Below are 17,101 nucleotides of genomic sequence, written 5' to 3'. Positions count from 1 at the left end.
GAGCTCCACCTCAGAGTCTCGATTCCCTGCCAATTTAGTTTAATACCTCCCCAAAACAGCAACAAATCTCCATTTGATGAAATTAATTTTGGTTCTGTTAAGGTGTAACCTGATCACCTTATGCAAACCCCACCTGCTCTTGAACCTGTTCCAGCACATCAGAATACTGATGCCCACCCGCCTACCCCAGTTCTCCAAAGCGCTCAATTGCTTATTTCTCTGCACACTGGTAGTAATCCTGAGATTCCTGCTTTTTAAGTCCTTTTCTCGATCTCTGTCCTAGCTCCCTAAAATCTGTTTTCAGGACCACATCCCCCTTCCTACCTTTCGCATTGGTGTCAATGTGGGCTACAACCTCTGGACATTTACCTTCCCCAGATGACTGTCCTACAGCTGCTCTGTGACACTGTTGACCCCAGCACTGCAGAGGCAACATACAATGTGGATTCACGTCTATTTCCACGGCAACGCCTCTCAGTTTCCTGAACTAATGAATCCCCTATCACTACTGCTCTTCTACCTTTCTTCCTCCATTTCTGAGCAGCTGAGTAATCCAGGGTGCCACAGACTTGGCTCTGGCTGTACTTCTTTGAGGAACCATACCTTCACCAGTGCCCAAAATGAACATTTGGTTCGTGGGTGCAGTCATCACAGCGGAATGCTACATTACTTCTGCTGGAATGCCTGGCAGTCATCCATTCTCTGCCAGTATGTTTCTACTTGTGTTGTATTAGCCACATTAGACATGCTATTCAAGTAACTCAGCTTCATGGACGTGTCACAGTGACTCCAGCCACCACTCAAACCCAGAGCTCAAGTTTCTGCAGCCGGTTACACTGCTTGCGTAAGGTCACCTAGGTCATGGGTTACTCCATGACTTCGCATATGCTGCACTCCATATGTAGGGCTGCCTTGTTAAACTTTAAATTTACTTAATGCATCTCCTGTGATAGAGCTGTTGGCCAATCAAGATAGCAGATGTGTGATGGGCGCTCCAGCTTCCCTGTTCTGTCTGCTGTCCTCCATTGTACCAGGCCTTCTGGAGGAGGCTTATAATCAGCTGCCCCTTGGAAAATTGTATGTGATGTTCTAACATGGCCCCTTCCAGGATCCCAAACCAGAGTTGAGGCTGATGTTGAGATAATGACTCAACTGGAAACATTCAGCTCCTTGAAAACTTAGCTATGCTGGTCTGCAGAACACATTTTAAATACATTTCTGATATAAGCCCAATGCAATAGAGTCATGCAGGAAAATAGAAATTCTGCTAAACTAATATTGTACATGCGATTTAGGAACATCATATTCCCCCTATCAATGAGCACAGCCATCAGAGTCTCAACTAGAGTGATGGAAACTGTTTTGATATTATGCTCAATTCACATTTGTAAGGACATAAAATCAACATGAAGGTTATTGTATAGTAAGGCAACATACATGAGGTAGAACATGAGGTTTGCTGGATATGTGTCAGCATTGATTGATGAGGGAATCAGTGTTCTCTCCAACTCCCCCTGACCTTCTTCCAAAATATTATCTCCCTCCCATCCATCACTGCAAATCTTTCCAATGCTCATTGAAATGCATTTTTATCTTCACTAACTGGGCATTAACTTGGTGTTTGATAAAGTGACTACTAAACCAATGGATTGAAATTCTGGAGGGTTTCACATTATATGGACAAAGCTGGAGACCCGCTCACGGAAATGAAAGCAAATTTCTGTGGATGCTAGAAATCTGCAATAAAATCAAAAAGTGCTTAAGAAACTCAGCAGGTTTGGTAGCATCTTTGCAGAGAGAAACAGAATTAGTATTTCAAGTCTGATATGATTTTTTTTCAGCACTAATTGGGGCTGGAAAATTGTTATTTTTATGTAGTTGACAGAAGGGGACGAGGAGCGGATGGAATAAATGCTTCGGCCTACCATAACAAAAGACAAAGAGAGTGCTAATGATCATAAAGGAGAAGCAGAGAAGTAAGATAGGCATGAAAGGGAGAAAATAGGCCCAATATGTTAAGAAGAAAGTCAACAAAACCCAGCAGGAGGTGCCAGCAGAGTAGGAGAGGGAGGTCTGTAATCAAAATGAAAGACAGAGATTATACTGTGAATTTGTCGAACTCAGTGTTGAAGAGTCTAGGGGCTGTAAAATGCCAAAAGAAAACAAGGTCCTATTCCTCCAGCTTGCTTTGAATTTTGTGGGAATACTATAGTAGGCCCAGGATGGAACTGTAAGCATGGCAGGGAGATGGTTTATTGAAATGCCAAGCAACTGGAAGATGGGGTCATTCTGATAAGTCAGTTGAAGGTGAAATGTGCTCCATAACACACAGGAACTATCAGCTGGCTGCAGATTCATGGAGATGTGTTCTACCTGTAAGAACTGTTGATTTCAGAAGAAATTAGCAAAGTCCAGAAAATAAGGAAAAGAGGGGAATAACCGGCTTGCTATAATAGTTGTGCTAAATACAGCACCATTGAGCTCAATCTCCCATTTATTCAAATTAGAAGTAAATCATCCACAGTGTATACTTGAACTTCATATGCTACTTGGTATATGAAGGAGGCTCCCTGTTAACAGAAAGTCAAAAAGATGACTTGTCATACAACACTTTCAGAAGACAATGGCAAAATAGCAACTCTATGACTTAGGTCACATTTAACATCACTCAAAAAGGTATCTGAATCATAGAATCTTTACAGTGTGGCAACAGGTCCTTCAGCCCAACAAGTCCTCATTGACCCTCCGAAGACCCATTCCCCTACTCTATTATCCTATATTTACTCCTGACTAATGCACCTAACCTACACATCCCTGAACACTATTGGCAACTTAGCATGGCCAATTCAGCTAACCTGCACATCTTTGGACTATGAAAGGAAACTGGAGCACCCAGAAGAAACCCATGCAGACACGGGGAGAACGTGCAAACTTCGCACAGACAATTGCCCGTGGTTGAAATCCAACCTGGGTCCCCGGTGCTGTGAGGCAGCAGTGCTAACCACTAAGTCACCATGATGTCCTGATTCAGACTATGGAAGTATTATATTTTCAAACTGCCATAACTGTCTTGTTAGTTAGTTAAAGCTGCATTCATATTTTGACAACTCTTGGATGACCTCTGAAGCAAATTATCTTGAAACAAAAACAGAGACAAGGTACTGCTTTGAAGAGTTCCAATTCATCAAATTTCAGGTGAGATTTATATTGGATAAAGAAGTCTGGAGGAGGAACAGAGAGAACAAAAACTGCATTATTCATGCTAACCCTGAATAAATAAACTTATTGTGTGCCTTTATTTCCCCTTGAGATTTATAACAGCAGTTATGTATTCTGCACAGTTTTGGTGTGACTTTGCAAATCACGACTATCAGTACTGCAATCAGGAATAGGGCAAACATCAGATATGGAACTAAGTTGGAAATTCATAGCAGATGACCACAATTTAGCAAAGGCTGAGATAAAATTGTTGACTCTTGTTTGGCAGATTTTCTATTTTCAAATATGTAAAAGTGTGGGGCCTCTATAAAATCCACAACATGTCTTGTCTTCATTATGCTTCCACGGACACAAGAAAGAACTTACATTTCTATATTACTTTAAGTGACACAAGGGAATCTTTATGACCGATGAGGTATTGCAGAATAATGACCATGCTATGATCAACCAATGCATACACAGCAAAGTCCCAAAAATAACAGTGCAACAGTGACCAAATAATTCATTTTGGATGATTGTTGTTTGAATTCAGTATATTTCACTCACTCCAATCTTGCCCAATAAATGTCAGCTCTTTGCAAGTCGATTATTCTTAATTTGGATTGACCAATTTAATTTTCTACTGCAATTTATGCTTTAAAGATTACTGACCCAAATGTTCCCCTGCTGTACTTAACCCATCTCATTCCCAAGAACCAGGTTGAGCAATGCCTCATTTTTCCTCCTGAGAACTTAACCGATGTTCCAATAGTGCCGAGCTCCCTCAGTAGAACATTTTTGGCCAAATGTAAATGGGACAACACCAAAGTCTCAGGTAAATGGTAAATCTTTCCTGTGTTTCCCCAGTATAGTGCCAAGTACAATTTCCTTTCTTGCGATGGCTTTCTGCAACTCAACTCTGCTTAATTTCCCAAGATTAGTCAATTTATTACAGTTTGGTCAGATAATGGGTTCTTTCATGTAACTGTCAAGTCATCTATAGCAGGTAGTGTGGATAGAGAGGAAGTTCATCTGTGAAGTCAAAATGTGTTTATTGGAAGGTTGCGTTCACACCCGCTAAGTATGAAAAGAACGTTTTCTTATTAACACTCTCGGTTTTATTTGCTTCTTTTTTTTAAGAAAAACCCCTTGTTAGAATTAAAATGCCATTGACCACATGTGTTGTCTCTAAAGAAACATTTCATGGACAAAAGCTAACTCATCACTTACCTGGCATATTACAGCCTTACATTGTGAAAATCTTCTAATCAAACCAGCACAAAGGAACAGCAGATGTCTTCGCCAGCCAGTTTGGAACAAAGTGGGTATTGCTATTGAATATTATCATTTCTGAAGTGGTACTAATGACTCTACAATTATCTCCTACAATGGTTTTTGATGAGGGACATTGAAACCACCTCACTAGCTAAACTGACTTATCCAGGAGCCCAAGTCACATGAATGAAACAGCTTTTATTTCATAGAGTCCCCACACAGTGAAAGCATTCATTCCATAGAGTGTACAATGGCTCTCCAAGCTACAGGCCATCCTGCGAAGGGCTTACGCCTGAACATCGACTCTCCTGCCCTTCGGATCTTGTCTGACCTTTTGTGCTTTTCCAGCACCACACTTTTCGATCTTGAAGTGGAACAACATGATTGTTCTTTTACTGTCACTGAATCTAAATCCTGAATCTCACTTCCTAACTGCTCTGTGGGTGTGCTTGCAAGGACTGCAACAGCTTAAGAAGAATGCTCAACATCGGCTTTGCAAAGGGTATACAACAAAATGCTGGACTTGCCAGCAACATTTCCATCCCATGAATGAATTTTAAAAATCAATAGATTACATCCCACTTGCCAATGATAGGTTTTTCTTCAAGTGGTCCTGTGATTAAGTAATTTGTATGTGTTACTGCACGTCGAAACATTCTGGATCACATCTATTTATATATTTATGCTTTAGTGAAGACTCTTCCATTTTAGGGTTCATTTTTCAGTTTCATTATGGGAATTGGCAAAACAATATTTTTCATGTGCACATTACAGTTACCACCAAATGGTGATGAACTGCAATTTCTGGACTCATTGAATTGTTTAGTTAGTAAATAGAACATAAAACATTACAGCGCAGTACAGCCCCTTCGGCCCTCGATGTTGTGCTGAACTGTGGAACCAATCTGAAGCTTATCTATCCTACACTATTCCATTTTCATCCTAAATCTACCTTTTGGTGCCATATACTGAATTATACAAATCAATGAAGTACAGATTTGATCTCGGATCTCTGCTGATCTAGCTGTGAGATGGACAAGGTTTTAGATCTCTCACATTTCTTATTAAAAGGGAATGATAAAGCAGTCTTTCCTTTTACTACTGGATACTATCCCATAGCCTTTGTTAGAAAGTGTGTTTGTGTGAAAGTGAGATAAGGTCATGAAATGATCAGATTTTGCATAATACCTTCCTATGTTAAAACACCTGGGGACATGATTCCCCGAACTTACTCATTAAAAATGATCAGCTCAACATGATGCAAAGTGACAGAATCAGTGTAACTTTCTTTATTATCCAGCTTCCTGTAGTGGAGAGGAATAAAATGAGAAAATAAATGATTTGTTTCAGTCTAGCATGTATTCCAATTGTGATGAAATTATGGCTTTAAGGGGTGTATTTTATCCTTTTTTTTTTGGAAGGGAGGTTTTAAGTCAGAGATGCAGAGCTGTTTATTTGAATCCAAAAAAGTAAACATTTTGTGAGGCCTTGGATTTTTTTTAAAAGTTGGAACAATAGAAGCAGCCTGAATGGGTCGGGTCAAGCTCCCAGAGATCCAGGCGGTTTAGTATATTTAGTTTTTAGTAGCAGTTGTTGAAATCCTGAAGCTGGGTTTGGAAACTGCAGTACATTTCTCCCTGCTACTCTCCCACTCAAGAGTTTTCTCTTGATGTTTTTCTTCCTGGACTGGAGAACTAATGTGAGACTATTTATTTTACTGAATTTGCTTATGCCAAGGGTGTGTTTATGGGATGTTATCATATTGGAACAATTACTGTTTAGTAGCTAAATAATATATTATTCTGTTCAGATTTCCATTAGAGTTGTTATTCCAATTTCTTCTTTCTTTTGTGTCATTTTAACTCTAGTATATGATTAAAGTCTGTTTTGCTTTAAGATTGGTAGTTTGACCAATCGAATTACACCCAGAATGCAACGCCTGGCACTTGCTTTTAAAATAAGAAAAAGTTAGGGTCGAGGCTAACTTCTTAGTATATTTTGAGGGGCTTTGGTCTGGTCCATAACTGTTCAAAAATGGTCATGTTTTAATGTCATGTGCCAGAAAAAGCAACACAACATCTGTAACATAGATGAAAATGGGAGGCAGATAGTGAACCTGTAGCTTGATTATCTGGAAAATGTAAATTACCTAAAATTGTGTATGTGAATTAACTTGAAGAGTGTTAAGTAAAGTATAATAAAAAGTTAATAATAACTCTGACATCAACAGTCACATACTATTGAAAAGTGAAGAATGGAACATAGGTATTAGGAAGCTATAATATCAAGATTCACATATCAGTCCAATATAGTAACATCCCATAACTCAAATAATATGTAAATCAAAATGGAAAAAGAGGAAGATCAGATATTGTAATTACCAGATTGCCTTTGGTTAGCTCAGTTGGCTGGACAGCTGGTTTGTGATGTGGGTTCAATTCCTACATTGGCTGAGGTTACCATGAAAATTCTGCCTTCTCAACCTCATCTCTCTCCTGAAGCGTGGTGACCCTCAAGTTAAACTCACTGCCATTCATCTCTCTAATCAGAGGGTGACCCTTTAGGAGTATGGTGATTTTAATTGCTCATGCTAACAGTTTCCTCCATCAATACACAGGGCATCGAAATGAACACTCTGACGAGACTTTTAATTCCAGGAATCTCTAATGAATTAATCACGAAAGACAAAATATGACCTTAAAATAATCTTGGACTGAAACAAGTATGCAGAGCATATATTTTGACAAGTCTGATCATTAAGAATCAACCCGATAGTTTGCATACATGCCTAATTAACCAATTTATAGAAGTATTTTCACAAACTAAATGAGAGATTAACATAACATAAGCGAGATTGTGTTCAGCTTGTTGCAATAGATATAATTAATTGATGTTGCGTGACAGGAGAAGAATAGCAAGAAAGAAACAAATGATTTAGTGTTCAGTGTCAAGCAGATGGAAGCTGCAGAATCTGTGAAATAAGAATTAATGTTACTGCTCTGGATCTCATTTGTTAAATGCAAACTTTTTTAATACATAAAACATTTTTTTCCAAGGATACCATCAAAATCAATCTCAGTAGTTAATAGGTAAGTATTAATAGTTATTGTCCAGAACTTGTATAGTGCTGAGTAAAGACATATTTTGTTGAAGCTTTTTTTAACTGATCAGGACAATGCAAAGTGCAAAAAATACCAAAGTGAGTGTGAAACAAAATTTATCTTGTATGAAAGGAGAACTCTGATAGGTTGGCAAGCAGACTCAGGTTGGTGGAGTTGTCCTGGTGAGGACAAATCAAAAAGGTCCAACAATATGTATAATTTCTTCAGCAATTCTCAAATAATTATAAATAATTGTTGTCAGCCAAGAAACTACATTCGTGAAGGCATTTGAAGCAAGGAGAATTTAGGCAGAAAAATGTAATAGTGTGGACATATTGGAATAAATCTGTCCCCTAAGTAAACTTTGTGTGGTGGACTACTCGTTAAAGAGACTGTCCAATTTTCATTTTTGACTAAATCAACTGTAAATTTAAAACTTACTCCAAAAGGTCCATATCTTTTTTTTAGATTCCCTACAGTATGGAAACAGGCCCTTTGGCCCAACAAGTCCACAACGATCCTCTGAAGAGTAACCCACCCTATATATATAATGCACCTAACAGTATGAGCAATTTAGCAAGGCCAATTCACCCGACCTGCACTTCTCATGACTGTGGGAGGAAATAACAAGTGCAGTGTCACAAAGATTATTCTTAAGTGTATTATTGACTATTTACACTAATGATTTGGAGAAGGGAGTGAATAGTTTATCCAAATTCGCTGATGATACAAAGATAGGTGGGGGGTGGTATGTTGTGATGAGGACATACGAATCTACAGATAAGTTGCGTGAGTGGGTGGAAGATTGACAGATGCAGTTTAATATCGGAAACTGAGACTAAACGCACTTTGATGGAAAGAATCAAAAGACAGACCATTTACATCAGCTCCATCCCCACCCCCATTCACCTATTGTACTCTATGCTACTTTCTCCTCACCCCCCTCTCATTTATCTCTCCACTCTGCAGGCAACCTGCCTCTATTCCTGATGAAGGGCTTTTGCCCGAAACGTCGATTTTCCTGCTCCTCGGATGCTGCCTGACCTGCTGTGCTTTTCCAGCACTACTCTAATCTAGACTCTGGTTTCCAGCATCTGCACTCCTTGTTTTTACCTATTAAGTAAATGGGAAGAGACTCCCAAAAACATACAGCACAGAGGAATCTGGGTGTTCTTGTGCATAAAAGGAGGTTTATTCAAGCACATGGGAACATTTTCACTACACGTGCACACATACACACAAGGTTTTTTTGTTGTTTTAGTTTCACTAGCAGTAGGTGAGGTCTTGAAACTGGTGTGGAAGTTGCAGTACATCTCTCCCTGCTGCTCTCTCTCTCTCAGGGATAGTTCAAAAGAAATTCACTAAGTAGGGGTGAAGGAGGTTGGCTTATCAAGAACAGCCAAACAGATTACCTGTTTGAGTTACAAGTATGAAGGCTTGATGCAATTGAAATATATAAGATTCTGAGGACACTTGATGAGGTAGATATTGACAGGATACTTCCACATATTGGGGAACACCGGGAAGTGAACATAGATACAGAATGAGCAGTTTTAAAACTGGGATGTGAAGAATGCTGAGAAAACGGTTTCACTAATGCAGGACTCTTTACTGTGAATGACTACTTGATGGCACTGGATACCTGGAGATCCCCCTGTGGCTTTGAAAATTCAAACTAACATTAGGCAAGCTGAAATCCATACCACAGAGTACTAGTTGGTCACTTCCATTAATGACAGCAGTAATGTTGTTGCTTAGTTGGTGACCACAAAATGCCAACAATTTTGAATGTGGCATTTGGCTGGAATACCAAACCTTAATAGAAACACATGAGTGTAGAATCATCAAGTCCACACTAGCCCTCCAAAGAGCATCCCACACAGACCCACACTCCGACCCGATCCCTGTAACCCCACATTTCCCATGGCTAATCCATCTAACCTGCACATCCCTGGACACTATGGCAATTTAGAACAGCCAGGCAACCTAATCTACACAGCTTTAGAGTATGGGAGAAAACTGGAACATGTGCAAACTCCACACACACTGTCATCTGATAATAGAATTGAACCCAAATCCCTGGTACTGTAAGGCAGCTGTGCCAACCACTGAGCCACCATGCTGTCCGATAGTAGAGAAGGGAAACACAACTTGATATAATCATTTCAGACCTAACTGCAGAATTCTATGCCAAGTCCAAATGTACAATGTTGCCATAAATGGAACGGTTTTACAGAGCAGTATAAGTTTTACACATACTCTAGTTTACTCTGCCACAAGCAGTACAGATACAGTATGTGCAGGTGACTATTTTATTACATACACGATGTCAAGCCAGGTAATGTGAGTTTCTAAAAATGCTTTTCAGCCCATGGTAGAGGTAGCAGCAGTGTGTTAGAATGGGTGATAGTCAATTGGGCTATTTTGTCCTTGATAATGTTGAGCTCCTTGAGTGTTGTTGGAGCTCCAAGTGGAGAGTATTCCATCATACTTATTACTTATGCCTTGTAGATGAGGTGGATGGTGAGTTATTTACCCAAAAATTCCTGTGTGATCTGCTTTGTAGCCACAAATTTATTTTGCTAATTCAATTCCATTTCTTGTCAATGATAACCCCCAAAATTTCGAGACCTCTAGATACTTCTTGACATGTTGACACTGGTTATCCTTCTTGACACTATTTGATAGGTCTACACTTGTTGACACTTTTTGACGGGCCTTGATAAGTTGGACAGCTCCAAACAGTAATCCATAATCGTCTCCATAGTTAGCTGACCTAAAAGTCCCCAGACCTTTCCCTAAAAAATAATCTCCAAGGTGTCCTAGGACTACATCTGCAGGGGTATTACAGCTGTCCAAATGTGTGCCTTGACTGTCCAAAGACATACACTGAGAACAAAACGCCTTGAGCAGTGTCCACATTCCATGTTCCACTTTCCAGGGAATCCCAAATACCATTTCAATGAAGGTTGTTGGTCATTTATGTGGACAACCACTCTCAGAAACCGCATACATCTGAACTACTGTCAAAGCCAAACACCCGCCTGTGAAACTGAGGTGAGGGGTTAGATTTGAGATTCCTGATATTTTCCAACATTTTCGCCACGGCAGAGATGCTGTCCATCCTGGTGAAAAGCAGAGCTAAAAATTCTGCATTCCTCAAACTAGGTTTCCAACGCTGTGGGGTACATGGTCAAGATGGAAGAGCATTGCCTCTTATGTTAAATGAAAGCTGATTTGTTCAACAATTGATGTAGGAATGCCTTTGGAGTCCACATTGGAACTCAGTTGATTTCCTTTTCCCTCTGCTTCCTTAAAAGAAAGACAAGCATAATCCAGCACAGTTTGCGGCCTCCTGGAATAGATAGGCCTTTGAGATAGGCTACTAATGGTGTAAGTACACATTTGGCATATTGTGTGCAAATCTGGGCCCCATATCTCAGGAAGGATGTACTGGCCCTGGAGTATGTTCAGAGGAGGTTCACGAGAATTAGTCCAGAAATGAAAAGTTTAACATAGGAGGAATATTTGAGGACTCTGGGTCTATACTCGATGGAGTTTAGAAGGATGAGGGGGCATCTAATTGAAACATACAGAATACTGAATGGTCTGGACAGAGTAGATGTTGGGAAGATGTTTCCATTGGTAGGAGAGACTCGGACCTGAGGGCACAGCCTTAGAGTAAAGGGAAAACCTTTTAGAACAGAGGAAAGGAGAAGCATCTTCAGCCAGAGAGTGGTGAATCTATGGAAATCATTGCCACAGAAGGCTGTGAAGGTCAGGTAATTGAGTATATTTAAAACTGAGATAGACAGATTCTTGATTGTCAAAGGGATCAAGGGTTATGGGGAGAAAACGGGAGAATGGGGTTGAGAGATTTAGCAGCCATGATTGAATAGTGGAGCAGACTCGATGGGATGAATGGCCTAATTTCCACTCCTCTGCCTTATGGTCTTCAGTACAATTTTTAATATAATTAACCTCCCATTTTTGGTTACTTCTGTTCTTGGAGATCAGTCAGAATACCCTTGTCAGATCTGAAATTATTTTTTGTGAGGTAACTTTTGTATTTGCGGCAATATAGTAAATACCATGAAATGCAGCTGAATTGATTCAAAACCATAAATGATCATCAGTAAAAAGTCAAACTGAAGGAAGTCAAAACTAAAGTTCTATGAGTGATTTGGATCTTTTTTTTTTGCTGCAAATCAATTTTTACTCAATTGATAAACTATTATCTCTGGTGCCTCGGATAGCAGTCAGTTCAATCTGTTTAAATTAACTAGCTGGCAAAAGACAAAATAGTTTGCACTCAGTAACCTGACTCAGTTCACTGGAGAGTGTTGATCCGAATGTCAACTCATCAGTTTTCCATTCATTATGGCAGAAGCCAGCCAACATCCTTATCAGTTTAAGCTAAACTTGAAGAAAGACACTCTTCACAGTGAGACTAATGCTTTTGTTTCTTTTTCCTTTTTTAGGGTGTTTCTGTTTTTATATATCCAGAAACACTTTCATGCTCAGCTGAATGGTATTTCTTCCCGTTGCCAAATTGCCCGTGTTACTTTGCAGCATTATCCACCACCATTAAATCACTCGTGTTTCTACTTAATTATTAATTTACTCACAAAGTTCGTCAAGGGCAGTGCAAGGCAAAGTAAGAAGATAGGAAGGCGATAAAATCAAAATGCAGTTGGCAAAGGAAATAAAGTACTCCACCTCTCAAAAGCATCAAGTATATGGTGGGGGGGGGGGGGGGGGGGGGGGGTGTGAAACTCCCACTCTAACTCCAAGGACACTTGGGCACAAACGTAGCCACACGAGGGGAAGGCAGTCAGGAACTCTGACTCCCTCCACTGCCTGCTGCCTGGATCTGTTGATGACCACTTTGGCCAGGCCCAGGCCCAGGAGCAGACCTGCAAGGAGGTGTCCGACTTGTCTGCTCCTCTCCTAACTGGGTGCCCAAAGATTAAGAGTGTGTGGCTGGACTGCAACCAAAAAGAACAACAAAGATTTCTGAAATAACTGAAAAGGGGATCAAACTGTCCACAACCAGCATACACATGGTCCACTAGAATTCCTAGCACTGCACAACAAACAGTTGGACTGTGAGTCCATGAACCAACTTAACCTAAAATTACATGGGACTGCTGCACGCAACACCCTCCACCCTAGATCCCAAATGGAAAGTGGAAGAACTCTTCTGTAGACAGCCCTCCAGTCTGATGGCAAAGCAGAATGCCAGGAAATGTCCAAGAAGCAGATAAAGGAATAGAATTGGACATTGTGCAGCTTGTACAAGGCACTCCTCTGTACCAGGTGGAAGGACAGAGGGTATATCCATGAGCAGCTAATGCTTTTGTTTTTCTAATATTAAATAATAAATTACAGCTGTTAGTTGTATACTTAGTGCGTTCTCCCACTTTCCATTAGCTCAATCCATAAAGAGTTCAACAGCAAAGCTGGAGGATGATAGCTGAACATAAATTAGAGTGTCACAACAGTTATAAAGATGAATGAAGGCTGCAACAGAGAAGGGTCGCCAGTGATCTTGGTCTCTATGCCACTGGCTTTGACCTCTATCTGCCAAGAATCATGTGGTGGCTGTCTGTGTATCAACCTCCCCATGTTAGAAGCAGTCACACAGGTGCCCTCCCAAGATGTACCAGTCCTACTTACATTCCTTTGGCCATCAGCTAGTGGTGAAGGGAACAGTTTTGTGATATTTGGAAGCCCCTAGACACAAACTCACCCAGCAGGTGATGGGTGTCAGATTCAATCGTATTGCTCCTGAACAAGGCAGACAAAGCATTTTGGTGGCTGAGCCCACAGCTGAGCAGCCCTATTTAGAATCTGCTCTGCTCAACCCAATAGAGGAGGGGATGCGCTAAAAACTCCTGACTGGATTATTGTGTCCAGAGGGATTACCCACATGAAGAATAATAAACTTTGAAGCCTGGAATGTAAGAACCCTGATGTACACAGCTAACAGTGACTGACCTGAGAGAAGAACTGAGATCATAGCCAGAGAACTGAAGAGATTCCAGATCAACCCAGCTGCTCTTTCCAAAACCTCCCTTGCAGACGAAGGACAATTGAAGGAAATGAAAGGTGGTTACACCTTCTTCTGGAAAGGGAAGGCTGTTGATGAGCCCAAAATTCACAGTGTTGATTCACAATTAAGAACCAGCTCATCAGTTGCCTCTCTGAACTTCCGGTGGGGATCAATGACCAACTCATGACCATCTGCCTGATGCTCACCAACAACCGGATGAGCGCTTATGCCCCAACACTTGACTCAGAGGAGGAAGTAAAGGAGACTTTCCATGCCAACCTTGACACACTGTTGTCAAGCATCTCCAAGAGGACAAGATAATTCTTCTTGGAGACTTCAATGCCAGATTTGGTTGAGATTACAGCCTTTGAAATGGCACCAAATGAAGGGAAGGTATTGATAACATCAACGCCAATGGAGTCCTTCTTAAAAAATGCACTTTCAACCTTGCTATCACAAACATACTCTTCCATCAGAAAAACAAATGCAAAGCATCTCGCAGGCATCAACTCTCAAAGCAATGGTATCTCGTTGATTATGTCATTGTTTGCTTCAGGGACGTGAATGTTACCAGGACTATGATCAACTCAGATGACAGCTGGACTGATCACTACCTTATCTGTTCCACAATGACCATCAGACTACACAGAAAGAGGAGGGTTCAGAAAAAGCAGACCTGGCCAAGAGCCTGGGTGACATGGTCACTATGCAACATCTACAGGTTTCACTTGCTAAAACCTACCTCAGGAATATCCAGTTGACATGGGAGAACACTCGAGTCTGCTTAAATCAACCATTCTCAGTACCTGCAATAACACCCTCGGGTACAAGTCCAGAAGCCATCAGAAGTGGTTTGATGAGAACGACGTAGAAATTGAACAGCTCATCTCCAAGAAAAGGATAGTTCTCTGTAACTGGCAGACTAACATCAGTTGCAAGACTAAAAGAAGGGCCTATGCCAAAGCTAAGGCTGATGTCCAGAAGAGGGTAAGGGAGTTCAAAAACAAATGATGGACTGTTAAGGTCTTGGAAATCCTGGACCTGGCAGATGGTGGTGACACATAAGGCTTCTTCAGCGATATCATGGCAGTATATGATCCAAGCTACCACAGTCTAAACTCTCTGGGCTCTAAAGATGGACACAAACTGCTCATGGGCAACAATGCAATAAACACCCGCTAGGGAGAGCATTTCCAAGAACTCGAGGGGCTGGTGAGTTGATGTTTCGAGCATAAGCTCTTCATCAGGAAAGTGGGGTGGGGAGTGTTGAGAGATAAATGGGAGGGGGAGGGGCTGGGGAAGGTAGCTGGGAATGCAATTGGTAGATGGACATGGCAGTGACGGTGATAGGTCGGAGTGGAGGGTGGAGCAGATAGGTGGGAGGGAAGATGGACAGGTAGGACAATTTCAAGACCCCTGGAAACTCCCACATTCCTGATGAAGAGTTTATGTTTAAAACATCGACTCTCCTGCTCCTCGGATGCTGCCTGACCTGCTGTGCGTTTCCAATGCCACACGTTTTGACTATGATCCCCAGCATCTGCAGTCCTCACTTTCTCCAATTTCCAAGAACTCCTCAATCGTAATTCTAATGTTAACTTATAAATGATCAGCTAAATCCCAAAGAGATCCATGTAAGGTGACAATAGGAGAATGTCCCAGTGTAACCGAAGTACAAGATGCCTTAAAGAGCTTAAGAAAGAACAAGGCTGCTGGTCCTGATGGGATTCCTGCATAGATCCTAAAGGAGAGTGGCCCATAGCTCCATGAACACACACATGCTTTGCTCTTGAAGATTTGGCTGAAAGAAGAACTTCCCTCGGAACTTAGCGATCTCTGATTATAACTGTATTCAAAAGGATGACAAGGCTGACTGTGGGAATTACAGAGGCATCTCCCTTCTGTCAACCACACGCAAAGTATTCGTACATTTCTTGCCAATAGACTCAGCCATTACCTCAGGAAATACTCCCTAAATTGCAATGTGGCTTCTGCCCATCCTGAGGAACAACAGAAATGATCCTTGCAGCATGTAAATTACAAGAACAACAGCAGGAACAGAACCAACTGCTCTACTTGGCCTTCATCGGCCTAACTAAGGCCTTTGACATGGTTAATTGTCAGTCTCTCTGGTGGATAGTGTCACAATATGCTGCCCTAATAGATTCATTAGGATGCTAGGTTGCTGCATGATGATATGTCTGTGACAGTGCTTAGCAACTGTAGATTAGTGTCTGAGCCTTTCACTGTGGACACGAGGTTAAGCACGGCTGCATCGTCGCACCCGCCCTATTCACCAACTTCATTCTTGATTCTTTTGCCATCCACCACCTCACTGGCCAAAACTTGCACAAGGGAACTCAAATATTTTACCGTAATAATGGCAGGCTGTTTAACTTTAATAAGTTCAAGGCCAAGGGCAAGATCTCCACCATCTCCAACTTGAAGCTTCAATATGCTGACAACAATATGCCGATCGGGTTTACAAGATTCTGAAGGGGGAGGGTGAGCAGCCAGAAACCGTGGTACATATTGGCACCAATGATATAGCCAGGAAAGGGAGTGAGGATTTGAAAAGTGACTACAGAGAGTTAGATTGGAAGCTGAAGGGCAGGATGAGTAGAGTAGTGATCTCAGGTTTGTACCGGTGCCATGAGATAGTGAGATGAGGAACAGTCAGCGAATGCAGCTTGACATGTGGCTGCGAGGCTGGTGCGGGAGGGAAGGCTTCAGATACCTAGACCACTGGAATACCTTCTGGGGAAGGTGGGACCTGTACATGAAGGACGGATTGCACCTGAACTGGAGGGGCACAAATGTCCTGGATGGGGAATTTGCTCGTGTGATTTGGGAGGATTTAAACTAGTTTGGTAGGGGGGTGGGAATCAGAGCTACATGTCTGAGAGGGTGTCAGTTGCAGACGGAACAGTGACACGATATATTGAATCTATCAGGAAGGTTTCTTTCGCGATGAAATAAAAGGATCGATTAAAGTGTATCTGCTTTAATGCAAGGGATAAGAGTGATGAATTTAGAGCATGGATCAGTACTTGGGGCTATGATGTTGTGGCCATAACAGAGACGTGGGTTTCACAGGGGCAGGAATGGTTGCTTGATGTTTCAGGGTTTAGAATGTTTAGAAAGAACAGGGAGGGTGGAAAAAGAGGAAGGGGTGTAGCGTTGCTAATCAGAGAGTGCATCACAGCTACAGAAACGAAGGTTGTTTAGCAAGATTTGTCTACTGAGTCAGTATGGGTGGAGGTTAGGAACAGCAATGGAACAGCCACCGCATTGGGGGTTTTCTACAGACCACCTAATAGCAGTAAAGAGATTGAAGATCTCATAGGCGGGCAGATTCTGGAAAAATGCGGGTTGTTGTTATAGGTGATTTAAAATTTCCCAACATTGACTGGAACCTCTGAAGTGCAGATGGTTTGAATGAAGCTGTTTTTGTCAGCTGTGTTCAGAAGGG

General features: G+C 41.4%; 1 protein-coding gene across 6 annotated transcripts in view; it reads right to left on the bottom strand.

The window, feature by feature from the left end:
* The window catches only part of LOC122549028 (RNA-binding Raly-like protein), a 913,629-nt gene that overhangs the window by 172,008 nt on the left and 724,520 nt on the right, over positions 1-17,101 (bottom strand). The gene's annotated exons all lie outside the window — the stretch shown is intronic.

The sequence above is a fragment of the Chiloscyllium plagiosum genome, unplaced genomic scaffold, assembly GCF_037043375.1.
Source record: "Chiloscyllium plagiosum isolate Xiang-an unplaced genomic scaffold, Cpla_swu_hap1 HiC_scaffold_4, whole genome shotgun sequence".
NCBI classification, from domain to species: Eukaryota; Metazoa; Chordata; class Chondrichthyes; order Orectolobiformes; family Hemiscylliidae; genus Chiloscyllium; species Chiloscyllium plagiosum.
Note: the sequence above shows the minus strand (reverse complement) of the source record. Positions and strands in the feature narration are given on the sequence as shown.